At 40.8% G+C, this 16817-nt stretch overlaps 1 protein-coding gene across 4 annotated transcripts in view; it reads left to right on the forward strand.

Annotated features, from left to right (window-relative positions):
• Nucleotides 1-16817, forward strand: part of LOC137658847 (uncharacterized) — a 102290-nt gene that overhangs the window by 14745 nt on the left and 70728 nt on the right. The gene's annotated exons all lie outside the window — the stretch shown is intronic.

Below are 16817 nucleotides of genomic sequence, written 5' to 3' on the forward strand. Positions count from 1 at the left end.
CTGAATGAAGTTTGAAACCCTAGGAGTGAATGGTCTTCCTCTTTTTCATAAAAGGTTGTCATCAACAGTCCAGCTTTCCTATCTGTGCCTTCTGATATTAACAATATTTTTCTTCAAATATCCACCTTTCAAGAACACATTTGTTGACCATTCTTTAGTCTACTGTAAACAATGTCTTGCTTCAGTTTTCTTCTGTTATATTACATATAGTATTTGTTAACCCATTTATCATCTTCTGTAAACATCTGGCCACAGTTTTCATCCATGCGAGATAGAAATAGCACTTAGTGGTCTAGTTGAACTACAACGTATTGTAATAATAATGATAATGCTCTGTTCCTACACTTAAGACAAACCCTCATCATTTTAATGGGAGTAAGCTCTGGGTACTCTTCCCACCATATAGAACAACTGGTGATAGGGCACAATGTGTAGTGGCCCATGCTTCCATGCATTCCTCAGCGAGGCGATGCTATCGTCTCTTGGTTTTTTGGTTTATGAGATCAGGGGTATTTCTCCTTCAATCAGAAAGTTTTGCCTGTGTATATTACACAAAAGTGTAAACTACAGAATACACAACGTCAATTATAAGGCTATGTATCGGATATTTCCTTACAGGTCTATTCTCTGAAGAAGGAATTTGTGTAAAATTTATTCACAGCTTTTCTTATAACCCCACAGGGTTCCACAATTATATCTTCTTATGAGAAAAGTGTTGTCTTACTGGTGAAGGGACCCCCCCCCTTTTTTTTTTTTTTTTTTTAACAGAAAGGTCAAATTATGTCACAGACTTGGCGAGAGTATCGATGCTGTCCCACTAACAATCCCCGCGTACATTCTCCCACAAGGTATCGTGTGAGCATCCGCTGGAACGTACCTTGCGTCCGAGTACAGTATAGGCTCACCACTTGAACGGTGGCGTATCGGTTGAACTCTTCTCTAACTTATACGTTGTTGTGTTAAATGTACATCTAACTTTTTGTTCTTTCTGCGACTAGTACTGTACTTTATTTCAGGTCAACCCGGTTATTCATTAGTAAAAGTGTTATAATATAACAGTGAATCTAAGTTTTTACAAGTTAGAACATTATATTAATATATATTAAGAAAGTAGTATGAAACCGTATCTTTTTCCAGGAGTTATCCCACCTGCCATGGGGTAAAAGCAATTATTTCCGGGAAAATTTTTTAAAATTTTACGATCAATTAGAGTTTAATCCTCTCTTAGTCATATTACAAATCTCATTTTAATGGACGTAATATGACATTTTCGTCTCTATCCACTGCTTACAAAGTCTGTCTCTTGCCGTGAACAGGAAGATATTCTAAAGAAGGGAAAGAGTTTCAAGTGTATTTCTAGTCCAGTCAGGATCTCATTTATAATTATAGATTCATCAGCATTTTTATGAAGATAAAAGAGTCTTATCCAGGGTATTGTCGGCTTTGCAGAACCTCCCCGTGCTTAGGTGATTGGGAGGTGTGTTGTAATTGGTGGTTTCTTGCCGAACCTCCAAGTGCTCATCTCTGGGCCTAGGGTCAAACAGACACCCCTTTCTCCTATTTGGATTTGCACCCAAAGTAGTCCCCCGTTAGAATGACAAGGGTTTGTATTCATAGGATCAAGATACAAATTCTATATGTAATTTTAGAGGAGCAGAGAGAAGAAAGGTCCCCTTTTTATCATTTGATGTCGGATACCCCCCAAAATTGGGGGAAGTGCTTTGGTATATATATATATATATATATATATATATATATATATATATATATATATATATATATATATATATATTTGCATTTTTCCAAATTACACAAAGCCAAGTCATTTCATCTATATTGGCCAGCTCTACCACCCCGTAAATTCCGACCAAAAAGACAAAGTGACAATGTGACCCTAGCATCGCTTCTCTGATGCCCAGGTGGAAGCCTGGTGCTATCATACATTGTTGCCATATTGCCTATTTTTTGTTCTTTGTGATAGGAACAAACGTACACTAAGCTCAATCCATTAAAATGACTATGGTTTGTATAGTTAGGAAAAATACAAGTTGCCTTTAAAATTTGTAGTGTCAATCTTTGTCTCATAGATGTGTTAGTTTTTTGTAAGAAGGATGCCTCTTAGTATTGAATTTTTCTAAGAATCTTTGACAAACTGCTTGCCATATTGCACCGTTTAATCATTTTTTTTTTTTTTTTTGACCTGGTAATTACAAATTATATATTGGGTTGGAGTTCTAATACATCCTACACTTCCTTTCAAGTGCTGCATAGCATTTACTTGTCGGGAAACATTCACATTTTTGTTGGCTAAAAGAAAAGAATAGCAGGCCTTTTTTTTTTTTTTTTTTACACACAGGATAAAATTGTCCCAAATGTAATGATCTTTATAGTACTGTAATCTCTCAACATTCTTCACTTCTTTTAAATTTGTTATCGTGCATGCTGCACAAAACTCAAATTGCTATTTTACAATATTCTCCCAATATGAAACAATTTTTTTCAATATTAAACTTACCCGATAATCATGTAGCTGTCAACTCCGTTGCCCGACAGAATTCTACGGAAGGGATACGCCAGCGATCGCTATACAAGAGGGGGGTGTACTCACAAGCGCCACCTGTGGCCAGGTACTGCAGTACTTCTTGTTGACACCACTTCAATTTTTCCTCTGTCGTGCTTCCGGCAAGACGTTCATGGATACGCTTATAATTTTGGAGTCTTGTTCACGGTTTTTGGTGAAGTATTGCTCTAAGATTTCAGCTTTCGCTATTCAGGAAGTTTTATTATTAGCTTAGCTAGCTTTTGGAATTAATTTGATTAATTATGGTGACGAAAAGAGTATGAACTCTCTTTCACCTTTAAATGGCCGACCCTTCCCTTAGACGGAAGTGTTGGTGTCTAAGAGAGTATAGACTCTCTTTCTTAATTTTGCTTAACAAAAGTTATAGATTTATTTTATATCTCTCCGCCTTTTATAGGCCTCTTCGATTAACTTCCTTTTTTATAAATTTATTAAAATTAATTTTTATATTTGTTTATATTCGACCTTTCCTAATAGTAGGCGGTCTTTTCTTGTACCGAAGTTAATTAACATTGAGCCCGTCATTTCGGTTTTACCTGTTAACATATTATGCTATTTTAATGTTTTTGAAAGAATTTCTTTGATAGTCTCGTACTGTTTCAAAGTTGAACTAACGTTTTGTTTTGTCTCTGCAGTTGTTGACGTTCAGAACGTTCAACTTGCGCTCTATCGTTACGATAGAGAGAGAATTTTCACGGTGTCACGTTGCAGTAAGAGTAAACCGTTTCTACCGTTTTGTTCATTCTTTCTTAGCTTAATGGTTTTAATTCTAATAAAGGAACTTTTTATTTGGGAAATCTTTCAGTTTTTTTCCCTTAACAATAATATGTTTTAACGAGTATATATGATTGGGCTCTTCTCTCAGGTTCTAAGTCAAGAGAGAGAGAGAGAGAGAGATAGAGACGGAGGGAGAGAGAGCTGGATAAACGTTTCGTTCAAGCGAGTAACGTTGTTATCGTTTTTGCTCTTCTCCCTAGTCTCTTTAGGAGAAGAAGGTAAACGTTTCTAGAGTTTATTCTTGTTCTCAAGCTTTATGCGGTGAGAGATTTTAAACGTAGTTTATTTGATCTAGTGTTTAGTCTCTTTCCAGCCACTGAATTATTTATCTTTCATTAGATTTTTCTGTTACATTGTAATTCTGTTTTCGCAATTACTAACTTTTAAGGAAGGATAGAATTGCGTGTTTCAGGTACAAACCACTTAAAGTTTCGAGTTCAGTGAAATAAGTGCAAACAGAAATTCAAAAGTGATAAGTGATTAGCGCAAAGTGTGTCAGTGTTGTGCGTGAGGGTACTTCTGTGCGTGCCAGTCGTCCTCCCAGTCCGGGACCTCTTGCAAGCTCCCAAGCCCAGGGGAGAAGCAATGTCGAAGGGCAAAAGGGTTCGGCAGGCCTTGATCGGCGCACAGAAGTATCCTCGGTGGTTGCGGGCGTGTCTTACAGAGACCGTCACTCCCACCCGCAGACGATTGAGCCCTTATTTTGCTCGTCTGCAGAAGAAATTTCGGGGAGAAAACGCTGGACTCAGGTCTCAAGACCTCTTAAACGTAAAGTCCAGACCTCTAGAGTTCAACAACCCGGATGCAGTCATTGAGTTAGCTCTGACTCTCCGCAGTCATCAGGTGACTGCACACCTCCTAAGAGAGGTAAGGCGATGCCTCAACAGACCTCATCTTCTATTAAGGCTTTGCCTCAACAGACCTTATCGTCTGTTGATCCCAAGACGACTTTGCTGCAGTCCATGCAGTCGCAGCTTGCGGTCTTAATGCGTGAGTTTCAGGCTGAGAAGGTTACACCTCCTCCTGCGATCGCTCCGCCTCACCGCAGTCCAGTCTGCCAGGCGTACGATGTTGAGGTTCCTCAGGATACCTTACCGCGTACTGAGTTGCCAGTTACCAGCGGTGTGCAGCAACCTCCGCCTTCCTTAAGGCAACCTCAGCAATGGGAGCAGGAATCTTATGCCTTACTTCCTCCGCTTCCGCTTGCGGTTCCACCAGCGAGGCAACAATCTCTTGAGGTACGACAACCTCTTCCATCCATGAGGCAGCCACCTCAGCACTCGCTGCAGCGACCTCAACCCTCCTCAAGGCGAGAGCCTCAACTCCTTAGGCTAGCACCTCAGGAACCTCAACTCGCGAGACAAGAACTGCGTTCTGCGCAGCCGCTACCTCAACTCTCGCAGCTCACACCTCAGGAACCTCAACTCGTTCCTCAGGAACCTGCTACTGCGCATCCGCAACCCTTACAGCAAGCGCAACTCTTGAGGCAGCAACCTCATGCTATGAGTCAGCCACCTCAACGCATGCATCTGCCACTTTCTCCTCAACTTGAGCCTCTTCCCATTCAACTTGGAAATAACAAATGACAATAATAACACCTCATTACTTTCATAACTTGCATTTGTAATCATATACATGTATGCCTACACAAACATTATGATAATGGAGGTTATTTGTATTACTTAATATAAAAATATATATGTATTCCTTGCAATATATTTTTAACAAAATCGCAAAATATGGCAAAAATATCTTCAAAACAAAAATGAATCATGAGTTATGAATGTAAGGTAAATATTATGTTGATATTAAAACCCCATGCAAGCATGCATGAAGTAATGCAGTGTTGCCAACAGGGCGAGTTTCCCTTTCCTGAGGTGAAGTAGATTATAGTACATTTAGTGCAGCTTAATTCTACGATTATCATGCCGGCTATCAAATTCATCAACAAAACAGTCTAAATCAATTCCCTCGGCACGTGCACTTTCAATGGACAGTAATGCGATATTACTCAATCTAGCACTGGTCATGGAATTTCTGAGAAATGTTACACGCCATGCAACACGCTCTGCTTACCTTACAGCATGCTCTACATACAGCATGCTCTGCATACAGCATGCTCTGCATACAACATGCTCTGCATACCTTACCGCATGCTTCTCAGTCACACATCTTTGGTTGTTGCCAACTCACTAGACTGTCAAGCAGTTTCATAACGTTGCCTTCTAGTCTGCTGCTTTTGCTCCAGTGAAACCCTCACTGAGAGAACTTAGCTTTTCTCGGATATGGTCCCTGTAGATGAGAAAGTGCTTTTCTCCCTCCTTCTGATATTCCCTTGAGGACTCTGTCATTTGGAGAGGAGCCTTTAGCTGCGTAGCCTCCTATGGACTTTTATTTAAGCATAACATGCTTCCAGGGAAGGTAATGGTTCCACTTCAGTCGCTAACCCCGTCTGTTACCACACCTGCTCCCATAGACCTTGAGCTGTGTTGCAAGACATGCAGTCCAAGCTTAGTCCTTGTTAGAGGATTTTTTTGTTTACGGAGCCAGTGTGTCACTGGGAAGACGTTCAACAACCAGCAGAAGTGACTTGTTGTGACGCAGTGCGGCAACCTCAGCAACCCGATAAGGAGTTGTCTGTACGACCCAGACAGTCTAGACAGCTTCGGGTTGTCACTGTACTTCCTCGCTTCCCCATGGTTGACAGTTCACAGACTGTGCAGCAGTACCATGATCTTGTGTCAGGCTCCGTCAGACGACTGGCTTTTAAGAGCTCCCACAAGTCGTCGCCGTCTGGAGATTCTCAGATGGACTATGGATCTGACCAAGGAACTGGGCCTCCTGGTCAATTTTGAGGAGTCTCAGCTCGTCCCATCCCAGACCATTGTCTCCCTGGGTATGGATCTTCAGAGTCGAGCTTTTCGGGCTTTTCCGTCGGCCCCAAGGATCTTCCAAGCCCTAGAATGCATCCAGAGCATGCTGAGAAGGAACCGATGCTCAGTCAGGTAGTGGATGAGTCTAACAGGGACACTTTCATCACTGGCCCTGTTCATCGTGTTAGGGAGACTCCACCTCCCCCCCCTTCAGTATCATCTAGCTGCTCACTGGATAAAGGACATGACGCTAGAGACGGTCTCAGTTCCTGTCTCCGAAGAGAGGAGGTCTTCTCTCGCGTGGTGTAAGAACAGCTTTCTTCTCAAGGAAGTCTACCTTTGGCTGTTCAGAAACCCGACCGCCGTCTCCTCTCGGACGCATCAGACACGGGCTGGGGTGCGACTTTGGACGGACAGGAATGCTCGGGAACATGGAATCAGGAGCAAAGGACACTTCACATCAATTGCAAGGAGTTGTTGGCGGTTCTTCTGGCCTTGATAAACTTCAAGTCCCTCCAGCTTAACAAAGTGGTGGAGGTGGACTCTGACAACACCACAGCCCTGGCTTACATCTTCAAGCAGGGAGGGACTCTTTTGTGGAAGTTGTTCTAGATCGCAAGGGACCTCCTCATCTGGTCTAAAGATCGAAAGCTCACGCTGGTAACGAGGTTCATTCAGGGCGGTATGAATGTCATGGCAGATCGCCTCAGCCGGAAGGGTCAGGTCATCCCCACAGAGTGGACCCTTCACAAGAATGTTTGCAGCAGACTTTGGGCCCTGTGGGGTCAGCCAACCATAGATCTGTTCGCTACCTCGATAACCTAGAGACTCCTGTTGTATTGTTCTCCGATTCCAGACCCAGCAGCAGTTCACGTGGATGCTTTTCTGCTGGATTGGTTCCATCTCGACCTGTATGCATTCCCGCCGTTCAAGATTGTCAACAGGGTACTTCAGAAGTTCTCCTCTCGCAAAAGGACACGGCTGACGTTGCTTGGCTCCGCTCTGGCCCGCGAGAGAATGGTTCTTAGAGGTACTGCAATGGCTGGTCGACATTCCCAGGACTCTTCCTCTAGGAGTGAACCTTCTACGTCTACCTCACGTAAAGAAGGTACACCCAAACCTCCACGCTCTTCGTCTGACTGCCTTCAGACTTTCGAAAGACTCTCAAGAGCTAGGGGCTTTTCGAAGGAGGCAGCCAGAGCGATTGCCAAAGCAAGGAGAACATCCACTCTCAGAATCTATCAGTCTCAAGGGGAAGTCTTCCGTAGCTGGTACAAGACCAATGCAGTTTCCTCAACCAGTACCACTGTAACCCAGATTGCTGACTTCCTGTTACATCTAAGGAAAGTAAGATCCCTTTCAGCTCCTACGATCAAGGGTTACAGATGTATGTTGGCAGCGGTTTTCCGCCACAGAGGCTTGGATCTTTCCACCAACAAAGATCTACAGGACCTCCCTAGGTCTTTTGAGACCTCAAAGGAACGTCGGTTGTCCACTCCAGGCTGGAATCTAGACGTGGTCCTAAGGTTCCTTATGTCATCAAGATTTGAACCTCTCCAATCAGCCTCTTTTAAGGACCTCACATTAAAAACTCTTTTCCTCGTGTGCTTGACAACAGCTAAAAGAGTAAGTGAGATCCACGCCTTCAGCAGGATCATTGTTTTCACATCTGAAACGGCTACATGTTCCTTGCAGCTCGGTTTTTGCTAAACGAGCTTCCTTCACGTCCTTGGCCTAAGTCGTTCGAGATCCCAAGCCTGTCCAACTTGGTGGGAAATGAACTGGAGAGAGTACTTTGCCCAGTTAGAGCTCTTAGGTACTATCTAAAAAGGTCTTAACCTTTACGAGGACAATCAGAAGCCTTATGGTGTGCTATCAAGAAACCTTCTTTTCCAAGTTCTAAGAACTCAGTTTCTTACTATTCAGGCTTCTGATTAGGGAAGCACATTCTCATCTGAAGGAAGAAGACCTTGCTTTGCTGAAGGTAAGGACACATGAAGTGGGAGCTGTGGCTACTTCAGTGGCCTTCAAACAGAGCCATTCTCTGCAGAGTGTTATAGATGCAACCTATTGGAGAAGCAAGTCAGTGTTCGCATCATTCTATCTCAAAGATGTCCAGTCTCTTTACGAGTACTGCTACACCCTGGGACCATTCGTAGCAACGAATGCAGTAGTAGGCGAGGGCTCAGCCACTACATTCCCATAATCCCATAACCTTTTAACCTTTCTCTTGAATACTTTTTATGGGTTGTACGGTCGGCTAAGAAGCCTTCCACATCCTTGTTGATTTGGCGGGTGGTCAATTCTTTCTTGAGAAGCGCCGAGGTTAAAGGTTGTGATGAGGTCCTTTAGTATGGGTTGCAGCCCTTGATACTTCAGCACCTTAGAGTTGTTCAGCCTCCTAAGAGGAACGCTGCGCTCAGTAAGGAAGACGAACTTATTTAAGGCAGAGTAATGGCTCAAGTCGACTTCCTTACCAGGTACTTGTAATTTCATTGTTATTTTGAATAACTGATAATATGAAATACGGGATACTTAGCTTCTTGATATACATGTATGCTGGTTTTCACCCACCTCCCTGGGTGTGAATCAGCTACATGATTATCGGGTAAGTTTAATATTGAAAAATGTTATTTTCATTAGTAAAATAAATTTTTGAATATACTTACCCGATAATCATGATTTAATTGACCCACCCTTCCTCCCCATAGAACCAGTGGACCGAGGAAAAATTGAAGTGGTGTCAACAAGAAGTACTGCAGTACCTGGCCACAGGTGGCGCTTGTGAGTACACCCCCCTCTTGTATAGCGATCGCTGGCGTATCCCTTCCGTAGAATTCTGTCGGGCAACGGAGTTGACAGCTACATGATTATCGGGTAAGTATATTCAAAAATTTATTTTACTAATGAAAATAACATTTTTTTTATGGTGATAATACTCAAAGCATCAAGCATATCATGCAGTATTCTCTGCCTTTATTATGCCTTGATTGAGTTGCATTAGCATTATCTGAAGAAAATAAATCATAAACTTTATTTGTACCTTAAAATACTGTAGTTGAATTTTATAGTATTGATTGTTTTTTAAAGTACTATAAATTAAATTTTTTTTTTTATTATCAAGTCATTTATATTAGAGTACTGTGTAATACATGATCGTAAATACTATGGAAAAGATATTTTTATTTTATGATAATCATAGCATTAATGATAGAGGATAACGTGATCACCTATGCAACCTAGTAGCAGCATTTTGATTGAATTCTGTTGGTGGTTAAAAAATTTTGAAGAATTCCTTATGGAAGATGTTGTCTTGAAATGACAGGACTATATAGCCTCAGCACAGAAGCACTAATGTATTTTTTTATCAAAAGATTATATCAATTGTACTAAAAATGCATTAAAGCTGTGCTCGATATAAAACTCTATGTAGAATGACACCTGTATTGTAATGCGAGTGTTTTGTTGAATGCATCCAGGCACAACATAGCTAGGTAGTAGCAGAATTAAAGCTTAAACATCAGAGTTTATGAATAATCGTGCCCGAGTCCCTACGTACAAGGGAATGTTGTAATAAACAAGCAATTTCTGGACCGTTGGCAGGTATGCCAAGATATAGTAAAAAGAAATTGAGCAAGTATGGGAAATTTCATCACTTGAATAGAAAGAATTATAATAGCGAGGCACTTAGAGCAAAGCTAACTAGTTTCCTGCATGGTCAGGTTCACTAAATTGTCTCTGTCAAGAAGTTAAGCATTCTTACTGGTGTGAATAAAAAAGTTTGAATGATAATTCATGAATTCAAGAATCAAAGCACTAGAAGGCTACTATTCTATCTTACTACTGTATTTACTTCTCATGGATGCCAATGATATAAACGTCTGTGAACTGTTGATTTAACTTCAATTACTGCAGTACAATATACTCTGCAAAACATTTTATATTTTAATGCTTACAATACTGTGCTGTGGTAGATCTTCCTGTTACATACATCAAGAATGGCTTTACTATTATACTATGGTCTGCTTTTCTATTTGAATAAGATGGTCTTTTATTGGACATGCACAAATGGAGCCTTTGTCAACTGCCAAAAGTGTTCTTTTTTTTAAATAGAATTTCAGCCAAATTGGAATAGAGCCAGGAACAAATCATCTCAAGGAAATATCGGTTTATACATTATCTATATCTATATTTTATATTTAGAGCAAAGCCATCATACTGTAAGTTTGAAAATATCGGTGCAGAAATACCAACTATTGCCTTACCCGAGTCATCGTTTTACTTTGTGTAAATGTTTTTTTAAATAGGGATTCCAAAAGAGAACTTGTATACAATCGTGTACAGTATTTTTTTCTTCATTTCTCCAATTATTTAGAATTTTATGACTCATGAATTTTGCCGGGCTTTTCCCCCGGCTAAGGTGATGTTAGCCAGAACTGGTAAGTAACTTCAGCAAGAAGGATTACCTGAAAGGCAGGTTTCATGAAGTTACTAGCATTTTACAGCCTTTGTGGTCCAAGGGGTATAGTAGGGCTAAAGACCAGTCAGCAAATTCCATTATACATGCAATGCCTTATTTGCTCCTGCACAAATACAAACTTTTGTCATTTTAAAAGGAGGATGATTTCAGTGAAGCTGGAAACTTATGATGAGGTATAGGTAGTTACTGTGTTGACAGATAGCGGGAAAGCCCCCGTCTTCCTACTAGTTCACCAAGTATGAGTAATGTAGCCACTTTGATTTTAGCTTTCAATATCAATACTCTCGGTTCTTTGTTTTACAATTTTCATGTGTAGACTTAACGTGTTTGGCGAATGGAGAAGCCCCATGCAGGTATGAAGTCCTTGCCAGGTGTAGGTGAGGGTTGGTAACTTCCACTACCTCCCTCGCCTTCCAGCCTGATTCCGTCTACCTCATCTTTGGTGTGGTTGCCCTAGTTCTGCTAGTCCTCATAAGGCAAAAGAAGGGATCACCTTTAACCACTTCTGCCTCCTCCTCAGAAGCAGATCCTAAATATCTCTCCCTCGGTGTAGTTTTACGTCCTTTGAAGGGGATTTTGTCAAACTTCACGCCGAAGAGTACGGGTATATCTTCAGATATCTTCAAGGCATATACGTAGCTTCTTCATATTCATAAGACCTTGATTGTTGCCACATGCCCCCCTGATGGTGCATATCATTTGTTTGCACGCTATCTTTCGCTTGCACCCGTTCTCCTATCAGCATTCACTCAACGGGGTATGGACACTTGTTCATGCTTGCTCGTTAATTTACATGCTCAAATGTAGAAGAGCGCTCACTTGTTGCGCACTTCTGTTTGTACACTAGCCCAATCTGTACTACACACTTCTCTCTAATTGGTGAACATTCACCAAATCTTGAATCTTCACCTGTTCATGCTTACACTTTCCTTAGATGTTTTTCTGTTTGCGAGCTCTCATCTATTAGAGAGCAATATTCTGGACCTTTCCTAGCTTACCTGGCATGCTCCTGTACTGTATATGATCATTGTCCTCTCTGAGAAATATTGCCTCCCAGCATGACCCTCAAAGGAGGATTCCTCACACCTAATTCTTTGTAGAAAGGCTACCATGAAGTGTTCTTCATGAGATCCACCTCTTCCTAAAGCACACACTCATTCTCAGACAAGGTCACCCCTATGCCCCATCATCTTGGTGCATGTTAACCAGGAAAAGTCTGGAGGTCGATGAAGACTAGTGGAACTTTCCATGCACTAGGTCAATGTATTAAGAGTTCTTGTCCTGATAGAGACTCCTTGGGCAATTTTATCCAGAGCTCGTTCTCTGATACTTTTCGAGTTCATTGGATTAATTCATCGTCGTCTAGTCAGGCAATCCAAGGATGCTTCAAACTGCAGGTCATCCTAATGTGACTATATTAGCCCTTCAGAGGTACAAACGCTAATTTCGTCAATCAAGGCTAGCGCAGGAGCAAACTAAACCTCTAAGTCTGCAGGGAACAACCCCATTGCAACAGATTCACCACAATTGCTCTCAGGCTCGGTACTGGGACTTGCTAGATGTTCAGATGCTTGCCCTCTGCCAGGAATGAGAAAAGACTTCCCCTTCAACCCAGGGGGTAAGGACTCATTAGATACACCCCTTTGACTCCCAACTGTGACCTCCCTGATGGAGGCAGAAGACACTTGAGTCAACATTTTTTTAAGGTTCTGGCTCTCGGACAGATCAATGGTCTGGGTGGCTACTAGAGTTCGGATTAAGGGTAGGAAAACCTCAGTTCATTGGCTAATATGGGAGTTACAGTACTGTACTGTAATTTCTAAGCTACAAGCAACTTCTTAGTTTGACCACTGGTCAAAAATTGTGGCTATCTTTGCCTCTTGAACAAGTTTTGTCAAATCCTGAAAGTAAGAGGACATTTATTATGATTAGTACTGTTATTATTACTTGCAAGCTACAACCCTAGTTGGAAAAGCAGGATACTATAAGTTTAGGGGTTCCAACAGGGAAAATAGCCCAGTGAAGAAAGGAAACAAGGAAAAATAGAATATAAGAACTTTAACAACATTAAAATAAATATTTATTTATGAATTATAAAAACTCATAACAAAACAAGAGGAAGAGAAATAAGATAGAATAGTGTGCCCGAGTGTACCCTCAAGCAAGAGAACTCAAAACAGTGGAAGACTATGGTACCTACCTAGTTCTGTTGGGTAAAGGTGGTAACCTTGTTAGCCCATCAGTGCACTAATTGGGTCCTCTGCGGTATACAGTAGCCATCCTCAGTGCTATTTCCTTACAACGAGGTAGATGGGAAAGTGGAAGAAGACCAGTGAGTACTATCTTTTCCTCAAGCTGTTGCCCATTAAAACTCCTGAAACTGAACATTAGGACTAACACCGAAGTCTGCCCTCAAGAAATCATCTACTTTGTCCAGATCTAGGAACCCTTTCTTCCCCATTATGGTAACCCCAGAAGCGTAAGGAACATTAGTGGTGAGAAGTTGGTAGGAAAGGCAGACCCCTCCTGCAAGTGCTATGCATTGTGAGGGGGAGGGGATGCCTGTCAAAGCTACATGCCAATGTAGCAGTGTCATGGAGCAGAGGACTGGACAGTGGATGTCCTCTTGACATGGATACTGCCTAGCTTTCACTGGCTTTCGTCCTCCCCATACTCGGACTCTGACTTAGTTGACGTCTTATCAAGAGTAGTTCAGTCTCGAGTCTAAGGACCCGGGGAAGCATACTTGGAAGAGTATTATTATTATTATCATCAATTGCTAAGCTACAACCCTAGTGGGAAGAGCAGAATGCTATAAGCCCTGGGGCTCCTACAGGGAAATAGCTTAGTGATTAAAGGAAACGGAAAAGTAAAAGAAGCTATAAAATCTTTAACAAAACAAGAGGAAGATAAACAAGATAGAATAGATTGTTCAAGTGTACCCTCAAGCAAGAGAACTCTTAACCCAAGACAGTGGAAGACCATGGTACAGAGACTATGGCACTTCCCAAGACTAGAGAACAATGGTTTGATTTTGGAGTGTCCTAGAATAGCTACTTACCATAGCTAAAGAGTCCCTTATACCCTTACCAAGAGGAAAGTGGTCACTGAACAATTATAGTGCAGTAACCCCTTGGGTGAAGAAGAAATGTTTAGTAATATCTGTGTTGTCAGGTGTATGAGGACAGAGGAGAATATGTAAAGAATAGGCCAGACTATTCTGTGTGTGTGTGTAGGCAAAGGGAAAATGAACCATATCCAAAGAGAAGGATCCAATATATTACTGTGGCCAGTCAAAGGACCCCATAACACTGTAGCGGTAGTACCAGAACGAGTGGCTGGTCCCTTGGCCAACCTACTACCTGTGTTCTTTCAAGGATGTTCGTGCCTCACATACATCTACACCACCCCCAATATGCAAAGATTCAATAAATGAATATTCAAAGATGCAAATCAAATTGTCGTCCCATGTTTTGATGTACACCAAAAATTCTAAGTTAAGAATATTTTTATCTCCAATTTCTAACTGTAAAATTGTCATTAATATTAGATATTGTAGAGTCAAATAGTATGTTTATTTTGTGAATTGTAAGTACTGTATAGTATTTTACGTTTGACTTGTTCGATATTTTTTTTCTTTACATTCATTTGCTCTGTGTTTAGATGTAATTATATTATTTTATGAAGTTACAAGCATTATGATCAGTAATTTGTAATTAATATTGTTACTAATTTTAAATTGTTATACAGTAATACGTTTTTATTTGTGAATACAGTAGTAGAAGTTTACGTTTGCATTGCTAGAATATTTCATACCGTGACTAATTTCGCTTGCTTTTCACCTTTTTGTTTATAGATTGTTTTTTTTTGCGTGTTTGAACTGTACAGTAATCGATAACCACGTTATATTGTGATTTCCTTTAATTAATTAACCTTAATAATGCTTAGTAAGCAAATTGCAAGTACAGTATTGGTGCAGTGCCTTAGGAGATTTGTTAGTCTTTCTTGATATCGTTTTCTTCTATCTTTAAGGGGGGACTACTCTAATTAAAATATCGTGAAGGCATTTGTAAATTAGAATTTTTGCAGCTCACAGGAACAAAATATACATTCTTAACTTTTGTTGTCTGGTGAATGGTATTTCTTTGTTAATAAAAGTAAGTGGTTTAGGTATTCTATTTTATTGATGTAAAGTAAATCTTGGCTTGGGGAATGGGTGAACTTTGGGAGCTCGTAGCAATGTATCTCAATGTTTATACAGTCTGCCCTACATCTTTTCGGCTCAGACATCCGTAAACTGTAACCAATTAAATAGAAATTCACGTATTGAAGGTTAAGTGGTGTTGCTCGAAATGCTACATTTTTAAACTGGCTGCGCTCCATTGCACCCGCCCTTCTTTGTGCCTTTGCCTTTTCCGCACAGCACAACACCCCATCTCTCGCTGGCTGTCTCTCTCCTATAGTCTTTATCTTGAACACATCTCATGTTAGTCTTAATCTGTGTGTAAGCATCACATTGTTTTCCTTTCTCAATACCATTGTACTGTACATAAAGAATGTTACCCTATGTTCGTACATGTATCTGTACAGTACTTCCTCTTCATGTCCAATGAACGTAACCAGCCGACTATGCCTTGGCATATTGCCTCATTCCTTGTGAGATGTAACTTCGTACATAATGGTTAGTTGTACTTTTTAATATAGTTCAAAGATAAATATGAAAGAGTACTGTACTCGTACTATATGGTATACGAAGTACTTCCCTAGTACAAGCTACGACTAGATGACAAGATGGTAGGGCTGAGAGTTGACCTCACCAAAAGCGTGATCACTTATCAATATGTCGTCTTACCTTAGCTAATTAAGCTTAACTGTATTGATAGTACTGTGCATATATTGCAGTAATATAATGCTACCGTATCTGCGAGTGTTGTTCGATAGGAACAACAATGTTTTGTTGTTACATACAAGTCTAATCTGTAAATAGGGTGGTGTGGTTGAGTCATATTAATGTTTACAGTACAAGACTGAAGTATGTTTTTATACTAGTACAATACTAATGTAGTATAAGATAAGCCTTGAAAGATGAAAACAACAATACTGTAGCAGAAACCACGTGAAAACATTATACATTAGTGCAGTGTAGAGGGTCACCTAGTATGTTGGTCAACTGGGTGTAGGTTGTTTTTGGTAGTTTATGAATGTACCCTTCCTGGGGCACCAAATATTCATGGAATGTCAATCTTAAGGCGTGTGTGTCTTACCAAATCCCCACGATTGCGGGGGGCCGACATATGGAAGTCAATTGGAAAATGTGCTTCAATGAGCAAATTATCACTTGAAAACAAACTTCTCTTCATTGTTTGACATCAGCGGTCACTTAAGTGGTGCCTAAAGAACACTGGCCATCAACCAACAAGCCACCCCAGCATCTAGTTCCTGTAGAACAAGAATAGTCAATCTAGACTGTTGGCTGAAGGACAACATTTAAAGGGAACTTTTGTTGTGTCCTCCAGATTTGCTACTCTAAAAACGAACAAATACAGTAGAAAATAGGCTGGGGTGTTCGTCTAAGGAACCAAATTATCGCCGGACATGGATCCCTTTAAGAGAAGAGTTTGCACAGTAACCTACTGGAACTGTGGCACTGCCATCATACAAAGCATCTCATGTCATTCAGTAGTGTTTGTGAGTGACATCATCACCTTAGTGGAATATGAAAACAAGCAAGGAAGGTACTGTTTAACAATACAACTTCGAATTGTTGGTGCAGAGTTACGAATCGACACTATGTAACGCAGATATCTAGCTTCTCTTTTACGAGGCACCGCTCAAGGGATGTCTGGATACCTTCGAAAGTTCTCCGTGGCAGACTAGAATTGGGTTGTAGAAGCATTGAGGATATCTGTTCATCTAATTGCAAACTTTCTTGTTTTCCTATGGATAGAGACGCTCCTTTCATTGTTGGTGGTGAAAGGCTATCGCTCGTCCTTGAGCCAAGTCTTAGGATGAAGGGCATGGACATTTCATTTTATGGGAATTTTCGCCCTCAGAGAACTTCAGACACCCACTTGGATCGTCACCAAAGTTCCTAGGTCTCTGAAGG

This window comes from Palaemon carinicauda, chromosome 19 (genome assembly GCF_036898095.1).
Source record: "Palaemon carinicauda isolate YSFRI2023 chromosome 19, ASM3689809v2, whole genome shotgun sequence".
In the NCBI taxonomy this organism is placed as follows: Eukaryota; Metazoa; Arthropoda; class Malacostraca; order Decapoda; family Palaemonidae; genus Palaemon; species Palaemon carinicauda.